Source organism: Sturnira hondurensis, unplaced genomic scaffold (genome assembly GCF_014824575.4).
Source record: "Sturnira hondurensis isolate 20B ecotype Veracruz unplaced genomic scaffold, ASM1482457v3 Scaffold0000880, whole genome shotgun sequence".
NCBI classification, from domain to species: Eukaryota; Metazoa; Chordata; class Mammalia; order Chiroptera; family Phyllostomidae; genus Sturnira; species Sturnira hondurensis.
In genome coordinates this window covers 3,382,298-3,403,779 of record NW_028073511.1, presented here as the reverse complement: position 1 = coordinate 3,403,779, position 21,482 = coordinate 3,382,298, and the positions used below count along the sequence as shown (strand labels likewise).

Genomic DNA, 21,482 nt, shown 5'->3' with positions numbered 1-21,482 from the left:
TGCCATTAAGTCATCTGTGCTCTGTCTGTAGGTTGGTCCTGAAGATTGAAAAATCAGCAGAGGGTGTTTGTGTTACTGTGAATGTGTACAGGCTGTGCATTAACAGTTCACCCTCGGACCTATGTGTGTGGTTGGCCTAGTGCTTTTAAAATTTTTCAGCTAACAGTCTAAAAAAGGGAATTTTCAGCAAAGATCAAGAGTTGGGGTATTGTTCTAAAAGTCAGGAGTTTTGGCACGTGGGGTCTCACTTCCCATGCAGTGACATGCTGGAGGTCACCTGCTGCACCGTGGGCAGGCCACCCCATTTGCAGTCCCCATGCCCTCAGCATCTGCCTGTGCCCTCGTGTGCCCGCAAACCTAGCCTGCTGGGTTCACTCGCTCATTTGCCTCACCCTGAAGGCTTTCAAGTGTGTAATGCTGATGCCTGATTTCTTATCTTCTTTGGAGCCAAGTCGTACATTATGAATCTTTTTGTTTGTTTGTTTGTAAATAGCTTTTTATTTTTCCAGGAGTATCTCATTGCCTTTTTTTTTTAAACCAAAAACAAACAAACAAACAAAAATCGTTTGCCATTAGCATTCTCGTTTTTCCCCTTGAACTGTCAACCAGTCGGGTCGGTGATGTAGTCTCTCTTCCTTCCATGCCGACCTGGTCGCTCCCCAGGCCACTAACACAACTGTCAGCTAGGGTTTTCCTGCACTATTTTACCAGCTTAGTTCTACTGCTTCCTGGATCTGCTATCTCTCCTTTGGATCCATTCAGCCCCTTCAGAGAAGGACACCCCTTTCATTTGTTTGGGAGAATACAGACCTGTGGGGGAGGACTTAGCTGTGTCGCTCAGGTTCTGTGTAATCTCCCCATCCGGCCCCACATCTGATCCCTGCCTTCCACTGCCCTGGCGTCTTGGTCAGGGGCCTCTTGTCCCTGGTGCCAGGCTGAGAGACGCCCGGAGTCTCCGAGCCCGGTCCAGGCCCCGGCTTGCCGAGCAGCACCTGCAGTTGTAATCTTCCATAGCCTGTCTCTTCCATTAAGTTTTCAGCCTTTTCCTCAGTAGCCCTCACCCGCTTCCTCTGATGGTTGGAATTATGTCTTTAAAAAAATTCTCTCACTCTCATCTTGGTGATGCTATGTCCAGATATAGAGGATATCAATGAACGCAGTTGATTCGTTGTCTGTCTTTAAAGGTTGCTCTCATGAATTGATCTCAAACTTCTTGACTCTGTTTAGATTTTTGCCTACATCACTTCAGGGGCTAACAGGTTAAACTTTCTCCCATCTACAGCAGGGGCTTTGAATCCAGATTTACCTTCCTTAGGATTTAGGAGAAGTTCCTTGTTGTTTATTATATTACATGCCTATCCGGTCCTATCTAATTCATACTTTTTAAAAAATGATCAAATTTAGATCTTGTATTACCATTGTGAAGACAACATTAGCTCCCGTAACTATCACCTAGAATTGGGGGGTTAAACGTGACGGCAGCCATTCTAGCTCTCCTGACCAATGCAGGTGCCAGTCAGATGTGCCCAGCATGCCCCCACAGGCTGACTCGGGCCCAGGCACCTTCCGTCTGGGACTCTGCTTTGCCCCGGAGGACACATTCCCAACGGGGCAATGTTGCACTCAAGGAGGGGGATCTCATCACACATAAGTCATCAGTGCGTGTACTGTGCCTAAACGGATAGACAGTGTACCTTCGCTGTCACCGTTTCATGGAGGAAGGAGACCAGGGAAAAGGCGTCTAAGGAGGCTCCTTTTGGGGAAAATAATGAGAAAGGGATGAGAAACACGACTGCAGAGCCTCGGTGTCCCTTGGGTTCAGGTTGAAGGAATCAAGGGAGATGGTGGAGGTTCACCCACTTTTCTACCATTTTGGCCCCAAAATGACACACGTCCGTTGGCCCACATTTTATTGGTGAGAACTAGTCATGGGGGACCACCTTGCTGCAGGAGAGACTGGAAGATGGAGTTCCTGGCTTCTAAGTGACAACTCTCAGCTAAATAAGGGGGAAGCACAGATACTGGAGGATGGTGGGCCCCCAGACACAGGGGTCAGCAAGCTTTGTCCTAAAGAGTCAGGTACTGGCCCTGGCCAGGTAAGCTCTGTTGGTTAGAATATCACCTGAATATGCCGAGGTGGCAAGTCCCCTACAAGAATCAACCAATGGATGCAGAAATAAATGAAACTACAAATCAGTGTTTCTCTCTCTCTCTTGCTCTCTCATCAATTAAAAACTAAAAAAACAGCCAAGTAGTAAATACTTTAGGCTTTCAGACCATGTGGCTTCTATCACAGTTGCTCTGCTCGTTGTGGCTGAAAGCAGTTACAGCCAGTATTTGAACGGATGGGTGTGGCTGTGTTCCAGTAAAGCTCAACTCACATCAACAGTTGGCTGATTGGCCTGCAGGCTGTGATTGACCAGCCTCTTCCTCTCCCTGTACTGATGGCCATTCGGAACTCTTCCACATTGCCACTTTGTCCACATTGCCTCTGGGTCTCAGGACCCACCCAGCCCGTGCGTTCTCCGATCCCCACAGCTCCCTGGGATCTGGAGCCCCTTCTCGGCTGAACAAGGAGGGCGAGACCCTGCTTTTCCTGCAAGAAGAGTGGACTGGGATATGGTCCTCACCGAGTGAAGTGTGGAGGTCCCAAGTCTGGAGAAAAGGACAGTACTGTGCATACGACAATATGATATTAAGTGATTCCCACATCTAAGGCCTATAGCCACTCGACATGGTAGGAGAGTACCAGGCACACTGTAGTAAGTACTGGGAAGACGGTGACAATCCCTGTATTCGTGCTTGGGGGGTCATTTAAAAGCACCTGCATTAGGTGAAATAAGTTCTTGGAGAGTAAGTCCTTCTCATAACATGAGGGAATATACCATAATTTTCAGTGGACTATCATTCAATGGTCAAAGCTAGTATTTACAAAGAACACAACTAAATGCTTATGTTATAAACAGGTTGCAAAATTATATTTACATTATAACCTCAATCATAGTGTCTTAAAAGTTTAGCCAAAAAAAAAAAAAAGGAAAGAAATATTCTCACAAAGTGCTGGGATTATGAGTGGTTTTTCTTTTTATTTTGTGGATGTTAACTAAAATTTTTATAGTGAACATGTTTTTTGAGGGCAGAATAAGCGTGATTGAAAGCTAGGGGAAGAGGGAGCCAGCACTGAGTGAGTGTTGGTGCAGGTGTCCTCCTGGTGCCCACGCGGACTCACAGACTCAAAGCAGACTCACAGACTCAGACTCGGACTGAGAACAGATTTAGAACTCTGCCAGGACTCCTGCCAGGACAGGTCACCATGAGGCCGCCCTTCCCTCCCCCTCCCCCGAATAAGGAAGGCTTCCTAGGAATTTTTCTCATTTCTCAGTGATGAAACACCTCATGTAGATTCTCTTTGCACTGGGGTGGGACCAGCATCTCCAGATGACTCATCAAGATGGTCAGCAGGGCCCTGGCCTGTGTGGCCCAGTGGGTTGGAGAGTCCTCCCATGAACCAAAGGGTCTCAGTTCTGTCCCAGTCAGGACACTTGCCTGGGTTTTGGGTTTGGCCCCAGCCAGGGAGCGTAGACAAGGCAACTGATTGATGTCTCTCTCTCTCTCTCTCTCTCTCTCTCTCTCTCTCTCTTTCCCTCTCCCTCTCCCCACTCCACCTTCCTCTCCCTCTCCCCGCCCCACTTCCCCTTCCTCTCTCTGAAAGAGATGGAAGAATGTCTTTGGGTGAGGATGAATAAATAGGAGCATGTCCTCTGGTGGGGATGGTTTTTTTAGGAAAAGGTTATCAGTAAGCTGAGGAGGAGGGGCATGCTTGGGGTTAACTGCATGCCAAAGTCACTGGTCATCTGGGCCGCTTCCCTGATTAGTGGACTTGCTTGACTTTGGGGAGAAGGGGAGTCTCTCGTGTCCTGAAGTGCTGTCTGTTGGCCAGCAGTGGGAGGCCCGGCACCCAGGGCCTTCACTCCCAGTGGAGCATTCCGTAGTGGTACCCACATTCGAGATCGTCCTGGAACACCCCTTATTTTCTGGGCCCGTCTTGGTTCCTTGTCTGCCTCTTCCAGGTGCCTCTGGGTTTGGTGGTCCTCCCCCAAGGTCACCCCCTCCTGAGCTCCTTCTCTTCAACTCAAGGCTATTTCTTCTGGTTATTTCATTGTTGAGTCCCGGGCTGTCTACACACCAACCTCAGATGCCGTGCGCACCTGTAGCACCTGTGTCCTTCTCCACCCGCTGTGGCAGAGTGGCTCCTGCCCCCTCACCCAGGGCCCTGCCTTGACTCTTCAGGGATATCAGCTGCCTGGGAAGAGCCCTCAGTGTCACCTGACTGCTCACACACAGTCTCCGTGGCCTCCCCGCCTTCACTCTCCTGTGTCTCTGCCCCTGAAGCTCCTCTTAGGTCCCAGTGAGGCTGCAGTGGGCTTGTCACAGCATTTCTGTCCCCACCCTGACTGCTGTGTTCTGAAAACTGGTCCCCGCATCCTCCTCTTTCCTCTCCATGCGCACACCTGGACCTGGATGGGGTGGAAGTGAGGTTGCCAGGTGCGGGCATTAGTGATCTTCGGTCTGCTCCTGTGTGCACACAGGCCTCACCTCGTGACTTGTAGGGCCCAGCACCAGGGTTTCTCGTCCTCGGCACTATTAGCATTTTGAGCCAGACCATTCTTTGTTGAGAGGGACTGTCCTGTGCATTCTGAAATGTTCCGCAGCATCCCTGCCCCCTGCCCACCATGGGCCAGTACCACCTCCCCAGTTGTGACGTTGTATGTGCTGACACTGTCAAATGCACTCTGGGGAGCAGGCTCACTCCAGGTTGAGAGCCACTGCCCTACATAATGGGGGCGCCCCCTCCCACTGCTCCTCTGCCTGTGTCCCCACACTATGCACTGCCGTGTGCAACACTCGTCCCTGCCTCAAGGCCTTGTTCTTGCTGCTTTCTCTGCCTGGGATGCCCTTCCCCCAGATCTGCCCATGGTTCCCTCACCTTCAGGGCATTTTACGGATGTCACCTCTTCAGAGAGGTCTTCTCCGACTACTGCCCATTTCATTCTTTATTTTTGTCCATAGTTTCTAGAACTGTCTAACATACTATGAAATTCCACCTGGAACATGTATAATTTTATTAACCAGTTCACCCCAATAAATTAAGTAAAAATAAAAATACTAACCCTGGCTGATGTGGCTCAGTGAATTGAGCACCAGCCTGTGAACCAGAGGTGACAGGTTCAATTCCTGGTCAGGGCACATGCCTGGGTTGCGAGCCAGGTCCCTGGTTGGGGGCATGTGAGAGGCAACCACACATCGATGTTTCTCTCCCTCTCTTTCTCCCTCCCTTCACCTCTGTAAAAATAAGGAAATAAAATCTTTTAAAAAGAATAACACCAAAAACCACACTGTGAATTTTAGTTATTTCTTTATTTTCTGTTCCCTCCTGTTAAAATGAAAGCCCTATGAGGGCAGGGAGTTTTGTCTCCCTTGTTCACGGTGCCTGCCCCTGGCGGACACTGAACAAAGGTGTGTGGGCGCGAGGGCTTGATTCTGCACGGCTTAGAGTGTCTGTGCCCTAACCCAGCTGTGGACATTTGCAACCTGGGGTGGGGTTGGCTTCTTGTTGTGAAGCCAGAAACTCAGTGTTCTTGTGAAGAGGGGTATTTACAGAGCCCAAAGTGATGAATTTGCTAATAGCTCTTTTACTGGCATTGAGCAGAGTTCTGACTTTAACTGTGACTTTACCACGTCTTGGTTGAGGTTTTTATTTCCTCATAGTGTGTGCACCTGTCTAAAAGTAGGTAGTTTGTTCTTAATTATGAGAAACCAGAGGTTGGGACCACCACTATCATGGCTTCCTTATAGGAAGCTGTGGACAGGCAGAGCTGCCCACAGGTATTCATGCCTGTGGACAGGCATGGCCTTATCAAGGGCCATGTTTTTTGTTCTTTTGTTTTTCAAATATTTTATTTATTTTTAGAGAGAGGTGAAGGGAAGGAGAAAAAAGGGAGAGAAATATCGATGTGTAAGAGATACATCGATTGATTGCCTCTTGCGCACCCCTAACTGGGGACCTGGCCTGCAACCCAGGCATGTGCCCTGACTGGGAATAGAACTGGCAACCTTTCGGCTCTCAGGCTGGCACTCAATCCACTGAGCCACACTAGCTAGGGCAAGGGCCATGTTTAATAAATGCTAAATAAAAGCTTTATGGCCACAGCTCTGCCTGTCTACTACCACCCAGGGTCTTTTTATTTCTCACCTCTGCCTACTCCCATCTTGCTCCCTGGCTTTTCCTTTTACTCGGCTCTGTTCCTCGTCTCACAGTCTCCATCCTTACCTCCATGACCCCTAAAGACTCACATCTTCCACAAAGCTGAGTGGAAGTAAGTCAGCAGCACCTCCCTTCTTGGGAGGGGAGCTGTGAATATGACCAGGTCAGCAGCTCCCAAGGCCACACCACTGGACATCCTAACACTTTGAAACCCCTGGTCTTCCGAGGAAGCCCCACCACATGTGCCTTCAGGCATCTGGCCACCCCTGCCGGCCTCCCCTCAAAGATTCTCCCCTACATGGTCACGGTGCTAAAAATCCACCCCGGGGGAGGAGGGGGCTGGTGAAGGCTCTCGGCACTTGCAGGAAACTCCCTCCTTCAGGGAGGCCATGTAGGTGAGGGTGCATCCTGGCAGGGGCTAGCAGGGAGTCTCAGACTCAGAGGCAGTAGACAAAGAGGGGTGGGTGGGGGCGCCAAGGTTACCCAGAAGACCCTCTCCCCAGCTTACGTAATCACTCCGAGGAGCACCAGAGCAGGGCGGCTCAGCAAGTGTGTTTCTGGCTGCTTGTCATGTGAAGAAAACTGATGTGAACGACACTTTCCTCCTCTGCTTCCTGCCCTGCTTTTAAATTCTTTGTATTTTGAATGATGTGAATACAGGAGCCTCACACTCAGAGTTATTTTTGCAAGGACTCCTCTCTGCTTCAGATGACTCAGAGCTGGAGCCTTCTCTTGAACGTGTTCCTTGGGAAGCATTGGGGGAGGTGCTGAGCCCTTGGCGAGCAGGGGCTCCGGAGTGGGTGTCCTGGTTCCTGGACTGTCCCAGCTGCCTTTTTCTCTTGGTGTCATGTCCACTGGACAGAGGAAGTGGGCCTGAAAAGAAGCTTGCTGAAGGCAGATGTTCCTCCAGTTTTCCTCTGCCCAGCCAGCCCTGCGTTTTTCTCACCGCCCTTTTCCAGTCCAGCAGAAAGGGCCTGCTTGCCGGTGTGGGACGGGGCAGAGGTCACCGTCCGCAGGGTGGATGCTGCAGGCTACTGGTAGTCAAGCGGGGTGGGTGGGCCCCAAAGGCTAGTGGCTCTAGTCTAAAGTCACAAGATCTGGGCGGTGGTCACCGTGAACCGTCCCCACTGCCCATATGTTCTTGGGGAGTAGGGGCTGCCTCTTACTCTCTGTTCCTTCCGAACACCACATCGGGCACTGACACCCAATAAATGCATGGTGAGCGGGTGAATTAATGACGGGTAAAGCCAAACTACTTGGACAGGAGGACACACAGACCCACGTGCCTGTTGGTGACAGTGCGTTCTGCACCCGTTCCAGAAGATGCGTGTGCCCAGCTTCGGCGCATGCACCGGAAGCTGTCTCCCTGTCGGCACAGGCACCATCTCTGATTTGACCCCTCACGAGCACTCTGGAGACAGGGGTCTTGTTTCCATGTTAGGATGATCGGGGAGATAGCGTTCATGCCCAGAGCCATGCAGTTAGGAGGAGGCATAGCTGGTTTTCTCCGCCCTCAATCTGCCCACTCCAGGGCTGTTTCCCGAAACCTCAGAGACCACAGAAGTGGAGTTTCCTGCTTTTGGAAAAGCCTCCACGCCTTCCTCCATTTACAGCTGCCGTGCTGCTCTGAGAGAACGAGTCCTTTCCCTTCCGCTCTGCCTGTAGTGGAAGCGCTGCGTCTCGGCCCTCCACTGCCCACCGCCCTTGGGAGAGTTGTGACGGGAAGGCTCCTCTCAGACTCCTCTTTGCCGCTGTTGGAGGAGGCGGGCGCCGATTAGGTGATGCTTCCTTTTTCCTCCTGCACTTCTGCCCTGGCCCCCACCGCCCTTTCCCTCTGTCTTCTCCCAGATCACACAGTCCCCATCTTAAAATTCAGGTTGATCATTTGGCAGCCAGAATGCATTTTTCCCCAGAAGTAGCTTGAACTGGATGCTTGGTCTATCCGTAATATATCTGAGATAGAATATTAATAGCATTTGCCAAGTGAAGAACTAGTATTAATATTAATGGTTTTGTTAATTAATTTATTCTTAAGAAGTCATCACCATCTCTTGCTTAGAAGTTTGCAGCAGCCTTTTCCACTCTCGTCGCCCTACGGTGTGTTTTCCATGTAAAACGTTAAGTCCACCTCTCCTCTGCCCAGAGCCCGCGGTGGTTTCCTGTGCCACCGCCTGGCCCCTGATGCCTCACTGACCTCCCTGCCCCTCCACCAATCATCTTTCACCAAAGACCAGGCACTTCCTGTTCCCTTTGCCTAGAATCTTCTCACCACTTTGAATTACCTGGTTCGATCTCAATTCATTCAAATCTCTTCCTAGATGTCACCTCTTCAGGTGACCTCCCTGGTCACTCTTCAGATAGATGACCTCAGATACTGTCCCCCACCACTCATTCGTCCCCTTACGCTGGTTTATTTTCCCTCATAATGCTTACCACACCAACCGTTACACTGCGGGTGTATCTGTTAACCTATGTGTTGTCAGTCGCCTCTACTAGAATGTCAGCTCCACAAGGGTAGGGACCCGCTGTCTTTTATTTTCTACCCTGTTCCAGCATGAAAGAGTACCAGACACGTACTAGGTGCTCAATAAATACTTTTATTAAAGATTTTATTTATTTATTTTTAGAGAGAGGGGAAGGGAAGGGGAAAGAGAGGGAGAGAAACACCAATGTGTGGTTGCCTCTTGCACACCTCATCCTGGCCTGCAACCCCGGCATCTGCCCTGACTGGGAATTAAACCAGCGACCCTTTGGTTTGCAGGCCAGCGCTCAGTCCACTGAGCTGCACCAGCCAGGGCTTGATAAATACTTTTAAATAAACAGATGAATGAATGATATCTACACTACCTAACAGGCAGACTGGTTTCCTGTGGAATTGATTACTCATTCCAAACCACAGCGCCAAAAGTGAATGTTTGCCTTCCCCAGCTCTTGGGATTTGGAGTGTAGGGACTTCATGTTCATTATGAGTTTATAGATTACTTTGGAAACCAGAAGTTCTTACTCTGTATTCTTGGCAAAAACAGATACCTGTTTGCTTAGGGGTTCTGAAGAGGTCAAAGGAGGGGTACAGGGCACCTTGGTCTCCTGAGTCTCCTGCCTCAGTTTTACTGAGAATGACTTTTATTGATTACTCTGCAGCAGGGTTTCTCCTACCGACACGCTGGGTCCCGTAAGTCTTTGCTGTGGGGTGTCCTGTGCCCTGCTGATGTTTAGCAGTCTTCCTGGCCCGTACCCACTAGATGCCAACAGAATCTTCCAGCTCTGACAGCCAAAAAGTGTCCCAGCATTGCTGAGTGTCCCTTGAGGGGCAGATTGAGAACTACTCCTGTTGGGTCGGTGCGGGAAGCCGCTCTGCAGACAGAGCTGTCCCTCTCCGAATGTGGGTGGCGCCGAGACAGCCCCAGGACTGCGCTGTCAGCAGAGCTCCGGGCCGTTATGGAAACGTTCTGTTCCACACCATCCAGTGTGGGAGCCACTGGCCAGCGTGGCTAGTACAGCTGAAGAACAGGGTTTTTCATTTTATTTCATTTTAATTAACTTTAATTTTAATAGTTCCTTGGGGCCAGTGGCTACCCTATTGGACAACACCGCTCTAGAGAGATGGTGTCGCTCGCACTGCAGTGTGCACGCCCGTGTCTGGGAGCAGCGGGGTCAGATTCAGCAGACCTCAGGTGGGGACCAGAGTCTGCCTCCCAGTAAATTCGCAGAGGAACTGAGCACCACACCCCAAGTAAGATGATCTAAGTCTCCAACAAAGATCATTTGCACGTGTAAACATAACAATGACACTTCTGCCACCTGGAAGACCTTGATAAAGGGGAGGGGGCAGGAAACATGGTCTGTGGAATTAGACCAATACTGGTTCAGATCTATTTTAATCAGCTGTGTGCCCTGGGCAACTTACTTACCTTCTCTGAGCCTCAGTCTCCTCATCTCTGAAACAAAACCGCAGTCATCCCTACCTTGCAGTGTGATTCCGAGATACTGTACTTGCAAGCCCTAAGCCCAGTGCCTGGCACATACCTGGCACTCAGGAAGTAGCAGCAATTCACCTAAAGTAAAGGCATTGTTTACACAAATCAGCCCTACCCTGTAGCTGTGCTGGGGAACCCCCATGTCAGAATCACCCAGCCCTGGCCTACTGTGTCAGAGTCTCATGGTAGGGCTCAGGGAGCTTTTTCAAAAAAAAAATTGAGGTAAAACGCATGACAAAATAAACCATTGACCGTTCTAAAGTAGGCACGGCATTTAGTACCTTCGTGTGGGACCATCACCTCTGCCTACTTGCAGGGCATTTCCATCACCCCAGTAGGACATTTCGGACCCATTAAACAGCTACTGCCTTCCCCGCAGCCCCTGGCAACGCTGCTCTGCTTTCTGTCTCAGTGCACTCACCTATTTGGCGTGTCTCAGATAAAAAGAGTCATACCCTAGGGGGCCTTCTGTGTCTGGCATCTTGAACATAGTGTGTTTACCATGCACATTGCTGCCGGTGGCAGTATCGGTTCCTTTTCGTGGCTGAGTACTATTCCACTGTCAGACACTTTGGGTTTGTTTATCTGTTAGTTGGTGGACATTTAGGTGATTTCTTCTTTGGCTATTATGAATAAAGCTGTTTTGAACATTCATGAACAAGTTTTTGTCCAAAACAAAAACTTCAAAGTACCTGTTTTCCATTATTTTGGTTGTGTACTTAGGAGTAGAATTATTGAGCCATATGGTCATTCTGCGTTTAAGGTTTTGAGGACCCTCCATGCTGTTTTCGAAAGTGACCGCACTGTTTTTCCACCCCTACCAGCAATTCGTACGGGTTCCAACTCATCCACACCCTCACCAGCACTTGTTTTGTTTTGTTTTTTCATTATTATCGCCAACCTAGTGGGTGTGAAGGGAAGCTTTATTCTTAAGTTCACTGGGTGCTCCCCACGGTCACAGAAGTCACTGTTTGAAGGCGAGCTCACCCGACAGTTAGTTAAATGACAGGGTGGGGGGACCCACTGAGCAGTGCTTTGGTTGGGCTTGTGAAACCACCAGGAGTTGGAGCTGTTAGTTTGTGTGCATTTAAGAGGCTAGATTCTTTTTCACACATCTTACTTAGTCCAGTTGAGCTGCCATAACTAAATACCACAGACCAGGTGGCTTATAAGCAACAGAAATTTGAAATTTATTTCTCACAGCTCTGGAGGCTGTGAAGTCCAAGATCAAGGTGCCAGCATGTCTGTGTTCTGGTGAGGCCTCTCTTCCCAGTTCACAGCCAGCATGCCTTCTGACTGTCCTGCCATGTGGGAGGGGCGTGGGAGGGGCCAGGGAGCTGAGGAGGGGTGGTTCTTTTATAAGAATGTTAATTTTACTCATGAGTGTTACACCCTCATGATCTATGCACCTCCCAGTGGGCCGACCTCTTAACACCATCACTTGGGGTGTTAAGATTTCAGTGTGTGGATTGTGGGGACAGAGACATCCAGACCGAAGCACTTACTCCTCCCTCCTGCTTAGTAAGGGCAGCTGAGCAGGTAGAGGCAGTTTGCTCTCCGCTTGCGCTGGAAAGGCCAGGTCAGCTCAGGCGAAGTACCCCCACGAATGACCCACCTGTCCCCATGAGTGACCTTCCCCACCCAGTGCCCCAAGTGCAAGTTTCTACAAAGCACCTACCTGTGGTTGAGGGCTGGCCTGGAGGGCTTTTTCTCAGCAGGAACTGGCTTTGAACTCTTTGGGTTTAATAAAATATAATGTGAAGTTTTGCATGCTACTGCATAGTATGGCTGGGCCTGGTTTAATTTTTTGATAAGGGATTTCACCCCAAATGTTGAAGCGTATTTCAGGACCACATCGGGTTAATCCTGTGGCCCTGAGGATAAAGGTGGTAAACCAGGGCCAGTGGACAGAGGAGCCTCGGGGGAGGGGCTGCAGCAGGCGCGCCTCCTGAGAGGAGTAGGGTTTCTCTCTAACAATGAGGAGTTTGTTTTCCTCTTTGGAATTTCCTCAAATTTAATCTCGGGTGGAAGAGAACATGTAAGTTAAACATTGTATCCACATAAGCAAAGGGAGCAAGGTCCTACGGAGGCTCTGTGGGCCACTGAAGATGGCCTGGGACCGGGACCTGGTGGCACCCACGGCCTCCTTGAGTTGGTGGTTCTCAGCCTTGGCCACATGTTACAACCACCTGGCAGGCTTTGAACACTCATTCAATAGGTTTGTGGTGGAACCCAGACCTCTGAGTTTTTTAAATCTCTAGGTGATTTTGATACGCAGTTAGGATTGAGAACCGCTGTGCTAAACCATGGCACATAGTGGTGAAAAAATCAGACATTGCTCATCCCTGGTAGTATGGGGCATACAGTCTGGGATGCCAGCTTGTTCAGCACATAACTAATTAATTGCAATTGTGATAAGTACTGCTTCATACTTAAATTTCCAGAGGGCTAGAGGAGAAGTCTCACTGATGCTGTAATCTGAAAGCTGAGTAGACATTAATGGTGGGGGGCAGGAGGTGGAGCTAGGAGAACAACATCCTAGTCAGAGGGACCAGCATGTGCAAAGGCCCTGGGGTAGAAAAGAGCTTAGAGTATGTGAAGGCCTGAAAGACCAGCTGTTTGGAGGGGTGAGCAAGGGGATGAGAGGCCCGAGGAGGTTGCCAAGTGGGTAGTGGCCTGCCATTCGTGATTGGTCGACTGCGGTGAGTCCATCTACTTTCAGTAGATTCCGTGGTCTGCCGCTCTCTCCTAATGGTCTGGGCAGGAGCCCCCTTCTCCAGTACATGAAAATTACTCTTTGCCCAACCTCTCTGAAGTGGGAATGGGGCGGTGGAAGGAGAGGAGAGATGTTTGGAGAGGAGATGGGAGTTTTCCCTACATCTAAGAAGACTCTGGGCCTGCCTGGCTGTTGGGAGATATGTCTCCCTTGAAAATTAGGTCTCTTTCTATGTCACCATCATCTCCACAAAAGAGGACTCACTGGACAGAATGGCTGGCCCCCAAGGGACTAGAGTCTCAGATTCCTCATCAGATTGATTACTCTCCCCACAGTTTCTTGGTAATCTTAGATTGAATCTATAGGTCTAACTCCTCCTCCTCATTTTCCTTCTCTTCCCCCTCCCTTTTCCTGCTTTTAAAAATCTGTGCCGGCTCTGGCTGGTATAGCTCAGTGGATTGAGTGTGGGCCTGCGAACTACACGATCGCGGTTTGATTCCCAGTCAGGGCACATGCCTGGGTTGCAGGCCAGTTCCCAGCAGGGGACTCACGAGAAGCAACCATACATTGATATTTCTCTCCCTCTCTCCTTCCCTTCCCCTCTAAAGATAAATAAATAAAAAATATTAAAATAAAAAAATAGAAATCTGTGCCAACTTCTGATGGATTGTGGGTGGCATGGAGAATTCTTCACACTTCATTTGGTCCTGCTTCCCGTTTCAGCAGCTTCACCATTTACGTCTGGTGTTCCCCGCCCCCCCCCCCCCCAGCTGTCCCCTTCCTCTGATTTGGTGACCTGTGAGCTGTTCTTTTCATTTCAACTGCCCTGTGGCTGAGTAAAGCCCTTCCTCTTTGCTTTGGGCCTCTCTATAGCCATTTAAAGTGTTTCTTTCTGTATATTAGTTTTTTCCCTTCCCAAGACTCTTAAATCTCCATTCCCCCTAAACTCTAACAACAGCGTGGTATGTAAGGCAGCACTGGTCACCACCGTGTGCAGAAGGTAAACTGAGGCCCAGGCAGTGGCCTTCCCTGGTGGCGTGCTGGCTGTGGGCGCTTGGAAAGGTGCACAGCCTTCCAGGGCTGTGTTCTCACTGGTCCTGTGGAAAGGAGGTAAGGAAGACCTCTGTCTCGAAGGCCTTCTGGGCTTCCCGTCCTAGCTCCACCACTCGACTCGGGTTTGTGGCCTGGATGAGTCAGCGGGCCTCAGTTTCCTCACTTGTACAACAGTGACACCAGCAGTGACTCCAAGGATTGTTCTCTCTGCATGGTCAGGGCTGAGAACTGCTCTGCTGGCCCATGGGACACAGTGGGGAGAGAATCAGATACTGCCCATGCCCCAGTGGGCTTGTCACTGCCCGGGAAGTCCCAGCACTGTGAGTGCAGCCAGTAGGAGGCCTTCAGGTGGCACAGCTATTCTGTATTCTCTACCGCCTGGGACTCGGCTCTTTGTCCCAGGGAACCTCAGTCATTCATAGTGGAGCTAGAATGGTGACCCAACTGTGCTGGCTACCTGTCCAGCTCCTGGGGGACGTGTCCATAAGTCCCTGGGGGTGACATCTGGGTTCCTCTGGGAAGGTTGAGCCTGGGGACTGTGAAGTGTGACCCAGTGAGGGACAGCCCTGGTACAGAGTGGGACTTCTGGCTGGGGGACCCTTAAGGCCACACACCAAGAAGTGGTGAGTCTTCGGGCCCCTTAGTCAGCACTGGATGACCCCTACAAATCTGCCCTGCAGCCCCAGTACTGGCTAGGACATCACTTCAGGGGTTCCCATGGATGTTCACATCAAGGGAGGGGCACTCATCCAAGGCCTGCCGGGAGCCAGGCAGCAGTGCACTCCGTGTGGGCCCTGCCAGCTTGCTGGGTCCTCGGGACCACTGCAGGGAAGGCACTAACAGAGGAATGGCCAGTGAGGGGCGGGGCCGTATTTGAACCCAGGTCTGCTTCACCCCAAAGCTCGCATTCTGTGCATTAAATTGTATGACCTTCTGTCAAGTAACCCCCACCAGGAGGCTTTAGCAGTAATTTTAACAGCATGCTTGTCCACTTCCCCAGACTCTCCTGCGGTCAGTCTTATGTCAGCACTGGCCAGCCGGTTTTTACCGCTGGCCAAACTGGACTTCGCCAAGTTACCATTGCTGAAGAGAACATAGGTGAATCCCAAAGCTTGTTATAAAGTAGGGGGGGGGGGGCAAAGTGGCCCTTATTTTGCCTCGAGCCAGCCTAGGATGTACAGTCTCAGGCACTTTTTGGAAAAGCCTGCGCCTTGGTAGTGCTCGCCCTGAATACGACCGAGGTGGAAGCATGGTGTCAGGTCAAGACCTGTTTGATCTTGTCAGAGCTTCCTCTCGGAGCTAGGGCAGGCCATGCTTCTCGCCTCGGGACCTTCGCTCGGGTTACTCATTGTGCCGGCAACGCCTTCTCTGTCTCTCCTCTACTGCTCTTCCTATTTTTGTTTCACTAATTTATCCTTGGGGCTCAGATTAAAAACTGATTCTTTAGGAAAGACTACTGACCCGTTTCCATACCTTCTGTTGTATGCTATTATAGCAGTAGCCATACTTTTTTTAAGCCTATAACTATTACAGTTATTTTTACTCTGTTGCTTGGTTTCCCCCACTAGACTATGAGCTCCATGAAAGCAGGGGCTACATTGGCCTTGACTGTTATGTGCCTAGTGCCTTGCCCTTGCCTGGTACGTACCAGGCGCCCGGTCACCATTGGTTGGACGGATGGTTGCTTGGATTGGTGGATTGAGCTAGTTATCTTCCTTCTTTTCCTTGAACTCCAGCCAATAGGCTCTTCTTAGCAAAGGTGGGGAAATGTAATGACCTGTTTTTAATACTCTCTTGGGTCTTTCTGAAGAAGAACCCATCTTGGGAGCCCTAAGCTCTAGCTTAGGGCTCTAACATACAGTAGTCACTAACTAAAAGGTGACCGAGTGGTTGTCTCAGCTTAATGCTTGCCCTTGAGACTAGTTCCAAGAACTTATGCTGCTGTAGGGGACCTTGGAGAGGCACTTTCCCATGATGAGAATAGGGGCAGCACATCTGTTCGTGGAAGCGGAGGGAACTACATTCCTGCTTCCCACCCCACGCCATGGCCTGCTGTTTAGTTTGCCATTTACTCCATTGATTTATTTGTACACAAATAGTTGTTTCTATAACCTTCCCTTCACCAACATTCAGAGATAATGATATACAGTCTTTGTAACATTACAGACATGGCTTCAAAAGCATTCCATTGCTATAGGAATGTTTACGCTGTGCTTATCGCTAGAATTTCATGAGCATTGCAGATGACTTAGCATCTGAAGCACGGAGTGAGTGAGTGTGTGTGTGTGTGTGTGTGTGTGTGTGTGTTTGCATTTTTTAAAGAAAGACTTTGAAAAGAATTTTCTTGTGCAGAGTTATCTTCTTGTAAAGTTTAAAATAAGAACTACTTAAAAGCTGAGAGGTTAGAGGAGTGAGCACTTTCTCTTAAACATTCAAATGGGTGAAAATGACTTGTAATCTCTCCCTCAAGTATTAAGGCAATAAGCACTTAAGGGTTTTTTTTGGAGCTGACTGTCACAGACAAAGGATTTCTCAATTTAAAAAAATCATTTGTAAAGCATTAAATAGTAGGAATGAACACCAGCAGCCCTCTTGACATTTTAGAAATGATTTATTTTCAGAAACGTCCCCATCCATTTTAATAGATGACGCTTTGTTCTTCCTGTTCAGGGCTGGGCTGTCACAGGTAGGATTGGGAGTCCGGGATGGAGCAGGACAGGGCTCTGAGCACAACTGGGACCAGGTTCTGTGAGCCCCCTGCCCTTGGGAGCCTCTGTCCAGTCACCCCGAAGACACACTTTCCCAGAGTCCTCGCCTCAGCTCTCCTTCCTGGAAAGAGACCCCCTGAAGTCTGAATGGTAGTCCAGAGGTAGTCAAAATGGTAGCAGATTTAATGTCATTTTTATTTCCAGCCATCCTCTGTGAGCCAGGAGATCAGCTGGACATCTTAGGGAAGTTGCGCTCTGTAACCTCTTACTGTAGCCATGCTGCTGCTCTGTGGTCCGTGGGGCGGTGCTGGGCTGCAGGCGCTTCCGGTCTGCAGCGTGAGGACAGGCGTTGAGACTGAGACCTTGAAACTTTCATATTGATATGACAGAGTCCTCAGTGGAATCAAATAATTGAAAAGTGGGCTTATCCTTTGTATGAGCCCTTTTTCATTTTATTTTCCTAGTGGTTCTTTCCCATTTTACATTTTATAAAAGTGCTCATTTGTGATGGATGGGAAATTAAAGACAACTGGCCCTTCATCACAAATGCAGCAGTTGGAGAAGCCCTGTGCCGTGCACCTGCAACTGCCTCTGCTCGCCTGGGGGGCAGGCAGGCTGTTGAATGAATTGCGGGAAATCACAGCACTTACCACGTTATGTTGCAGTGAAACACCTCTCTCTCTCTCTCTCTCTCTCTCTCTCACACACACACACACACACACACACACACACACACACAACTTTCTCCAGACCAGAGACTGCGTTCTAGTTCATCTTCGTAGCTTCGTGCCTTAGAGCCCTGCCTGGCACATTGGAGGGCGTGGGAAGCATTTGTCCATGCAGACCGGCCTGCCCCCCCCCGTGACATGGGAGTGGATGAGGCAGCCTCGGGAACTCCCGGGGCTTCTGGATAGTGTCCCCGCAGGCTGGTGAATGAAAACTAGGAGGCAGTGATGAAGAGGTGACCTTTCCTTCTCTTTTCCCACAGAACCAGATCTCCTCTTCCCACCTGCCCAGCAGCATGAGAGCAGCATGACCGGCCGGCCGCAGGAGAAGCCCCCAGAGCCAGGCCCCCAACTCAACCATCCGCTGCAGAGGTCAAGGTGAGCTTGATTTTCTTCCCCTGGAAGGTTTAGGAATGTGCATTTTAACTTAGTCTATATGCTTTTGTAATCCCTTACAAAAAAGGATTTTTTTTTTTGCTGGAAAAATGGAGTTTCCTGGGGCAGGGGTGGACTTAGAAAGTGGAGCCCTGATCTGTGTGGCTTAGTGGTTGAGCGTGTCCTGCACTCTGAAAGGACGCTGATCAATCCCTGGACAGGGCCTGTGCCTGGGCGGTGGGCCCGGTTCCCACACCCCCACCACGCGGGGGCGTGTGGGAGGCAGTCGATCCATGTTTCTCTCACACGATGTTTCTCTTCCTCTCGTTCTCCCTTTCTTTAAAAATTAAAAATCTTAAAAGAAGAGAGGGAGGGAGGGAGGCAGGAAAAAAGGGGATGTCAGCCTAAAGGGGCAAACAAAATGTGCTTGTTTTAGTGAAAGGAGAGGTCCATGGGAGAGCAGGTAGGGCCCTGAATCGAGTTTCCGGGGACTGAAGCTCTTGTTATTCCTCTCCCATTGCCTGAACTGGGGTCTTGGGGCAGATCTTTCAGGGACTGGGGACCTGGGGAATTTGGGGTGAAGGAATCCCTGAGATAGGATGGCATTGGAAGGGTGGTCTGTCTGTGGTCCTGGACTTCCAGGACACTCTGACAAACTCCTGTCCTGTAGGGGGTGATAAGGGGCCTTAGGAGACTAGCCAGGCCAACTCGCAGCCCATGCTGAACAGTGAGTTGTTAGAAAATTCTTCCTAACACTGGACCGGTTCTTTCCCTCCGTAATTTCAGTCCTTCTCTGCTCTGCCATGTGGTACCGCAAAGACTGGCTTTCAAAGGCTCTTCCATGTGCCTCTCTTGGATTTGAAGGTGGCTGTCATGACTCCACTTTCCTTTTTTGTATAAATTCTCCCTAGAGACGGGGGCCACTCACATTGTCCCCGTGGTCCCCTCCACATGGAAGGGTCTTCATCACCTGCAGCCGCTCACGTGACGGGTGCTCCCCCCACAGAGAGCCCTCACTCCCCGTGCACTGCAGCCGGTCCTCACAGAACCCCGTTTTGTTCACCTCCGCTTCACGGACCCTTGAGGGGGTGCTGCAGGGACTTAACTCGAGTCTCCATCAGTGAGCCTGTGGCAATACTGGTTTCGTTTTACATCAGTTCACTTAAGTCACGGAACCTGTCAACAACACCAAGGACTCGTTGGGCATGTTTCAGACCCCTTTGTGGCCATCACTGTGCTAGACTCTGGAAATCCACCCCAGAGTGGACAGGAAAAACAGAGTCTCTGTCTTTTTTAAGACAAAATACGTTCTGGACCTTAGAGTTTGAAATACACATGAAACCACTTCTGTGGTTTTGTGTTTTATTTCTTTCCAGCTTTCTTCTTAAATGTTCCATGAATGAAAAGAATGTATATTCTCTAATTATTGGATATAGTTTTCTATATATGCGCATTGAAAAAAGTTAGTTAACTCTACTGTTCAAATCACCTATAGTGTGTTTTTTTCTGTTTTCGTCTCATTACTCTATCAGTTGTTAAGAGCGGTGTGGTAAAAGGCTCCCACTGGGTTGTGACCCCCCTCGGCGCTGGAGGTTTGCTTTGTGTGTTTAGAGGCAGCACTCTTGGTGCGTGGGTGGTTAGACGAGGTGTGTCTTATCGATGAATTGGAATTCATTCCTACAGTCTTTATCTGCTCTCCCTTTTTTGTGCTTTTTCTTTTAGGTTGAGGAATCTTCACTTCTCATTCTATTTTCCATCGTCTTCTTTGGAGGTCGCGGGCTCTGCCTCTGTTCTGTCAGTGGGTAGCAGCTATTTTAACAGGCGTGCTTTAAAAAGTCTGAAACTCCTCTGTGTCTTTATCTTCCTCCCAGACAATGTAAGACCCGTAGACTGGTTTAACTCTAACCACCGCCTCTCCCAGTTTATATCAAGTTTTTGTCCTGTGTTTTCCTTCTATCCTGTTTTCCCCTGCAAATTAGCACCATTGTTTTATACAGTGTTTCTATAGATTTATCCACATACTTATCACTGTCTTTTCTCACCATTCTTTTTTTTTAATCCTCACTCGAGAATATATTTATTCATTTTTAGAGAGAAAGGAAGCAGGAAAGAGAGAGAGAAACACGGATGTGAGAGAGAGATATCAAATGGTTGCTTCCCGTACGTACCCCAACCAGGGACCCGAACCACAACCTTTCATTATACGGGACGGCGCTCCAACCCACTGAGCCACCAGGTCCTCAGGGCTTCTCTTACCGTTTCTTCGTGAATCCCAGATCATTTTCCTTCCTCCTAATATAAATCTTTAGCATTATCCTTTAATGAGAAGCGATTGGTAGTGAAGTCTCAGTTTTTTTCTCTTTTGGTTTGGTTCGGTTTTCGGTTTTTGTTGGCTTGAAGAGATCTTATTTTGCTCTCAGTTTTGAGGAGCAGCTTTACCGCGTAGTTTCTCTTAGGCCATTGGAGCCACCGGTCCACTCGCTGCCCCTGACCTTGAATGTTGCCGTTGAGAAATCGGCTGTCAGTCTGATTGCTGTCTCTTCATGCATGCCCCTTTGGTTATATGGAAGGTTATTTTGTTTTCTTTGAGTTCCGCAGCTTCATTGTCATGTAACGAGGTGTAAATGTCAGTTTGGATTCTTAGAGCCAAATGTGGGTATCTTTCAACAATTAGGAAAAGTTCTCACCCTTTGTTTCTTTGAATGTCACCTCTTTTCCCTTTCCAGTATCTCCTTCTGGAGCGCCAGTGAGACTGATAGAAGCCTTCTCCTTCTGTTCTCTGTCCCTGCTAACCTCTACTTCATATGTTTAATCTCTGCCTCTCTGTGAGCTCTGAGTAACTTCTTCAAGTCTGTCTTCCACTTAACTAATTTATTCTGTGCCTCAAATACTATCTAATCCACTCACCGAAGTTTTTCCTTTCAGTTCTTTTATTTATTGTTTCTAGAAGTTCTAGTCCATTATTTTTCAAATCTGTTGGGTGATTTTTCTGGTCTCATTTCCTGTTCATACTGCACATTTCTTTTCCGATCTCTTTAATACATCTAAGTCGTTGTTTCGAAATGGTAGGATTTCATGCCTGGCCATCCCAGAATCTGCCGTCTTCAGAGGCCTGATTCTCCTGCCTGTTGTTTCTGCTGCTTTGTTCCCCGCTGCTCTCTTGGTGAGCTGCTCCTTTTCCCTGCAGCTTGATCTCTGAGGAGTGTGTGAGGTAGGGGTTGACACTGAGTTCTCCAAAAGGGATTTGCAGCAGCTTCTGCGAGGTGTCTGGGGGCACCACCAACCCCAAATCACTTTAATTTTCTACCTAAAGCTTTTCTGACCGGAGAAGTAGCCTGCATTCCAACTGGAAAACTGTGAGAGGTCCAGCTTTTGATGACCCATTATCAGGAAACATCCCCACCCCCCTACCTCTGCTGACCACCCCCACCCCCCCAACTGCCTGCCCAGATCCTACCTTCCCAAAGCTGCTTTCCTTCCAGGGCCCAGCATTCTTCTGTCTCTCACTCACTGAGGGTGGAGCCTTTTGGAGTCCCAGCTTCATGGAGGGAGTAGGCTTTTTCTCCCGTTTCTGGAACCCTGTGAATCAGCTCCCACGGGAAACAGAACACCTAGGGTTCAGCCGGGACCCTCAGGGAAAAGCCAGTGTTGCTGCTAGGCTAC

At 49.4% G+C, this 21,482-nt stretch overlaps 1 protein-coding gene across 9 annotated transcripts in view; it reads left to right on the top strand.

Annotated features, from left to right (window-relative positions):
- Positions 1–21,482, top strand: part of TRERF1 (transcriptional regulating factor 1) — a 204,731-nt gene that overhangs the window by 122,659 nt on the left and 60,590 nt on the right. For all 9 annotated transcript variants that reach the window (XM_037052763.1, XM_037052753.1, XM_037052780.1 and 6 more), the window contains one exon: positions 17,708–17,822. The gene's annotated coding sequence lies outside the window, so the exon portion shown is untranslated. The remainder of the gene's footprint in view (positions 1–17,707; positions 17,823–21,482) is intronic.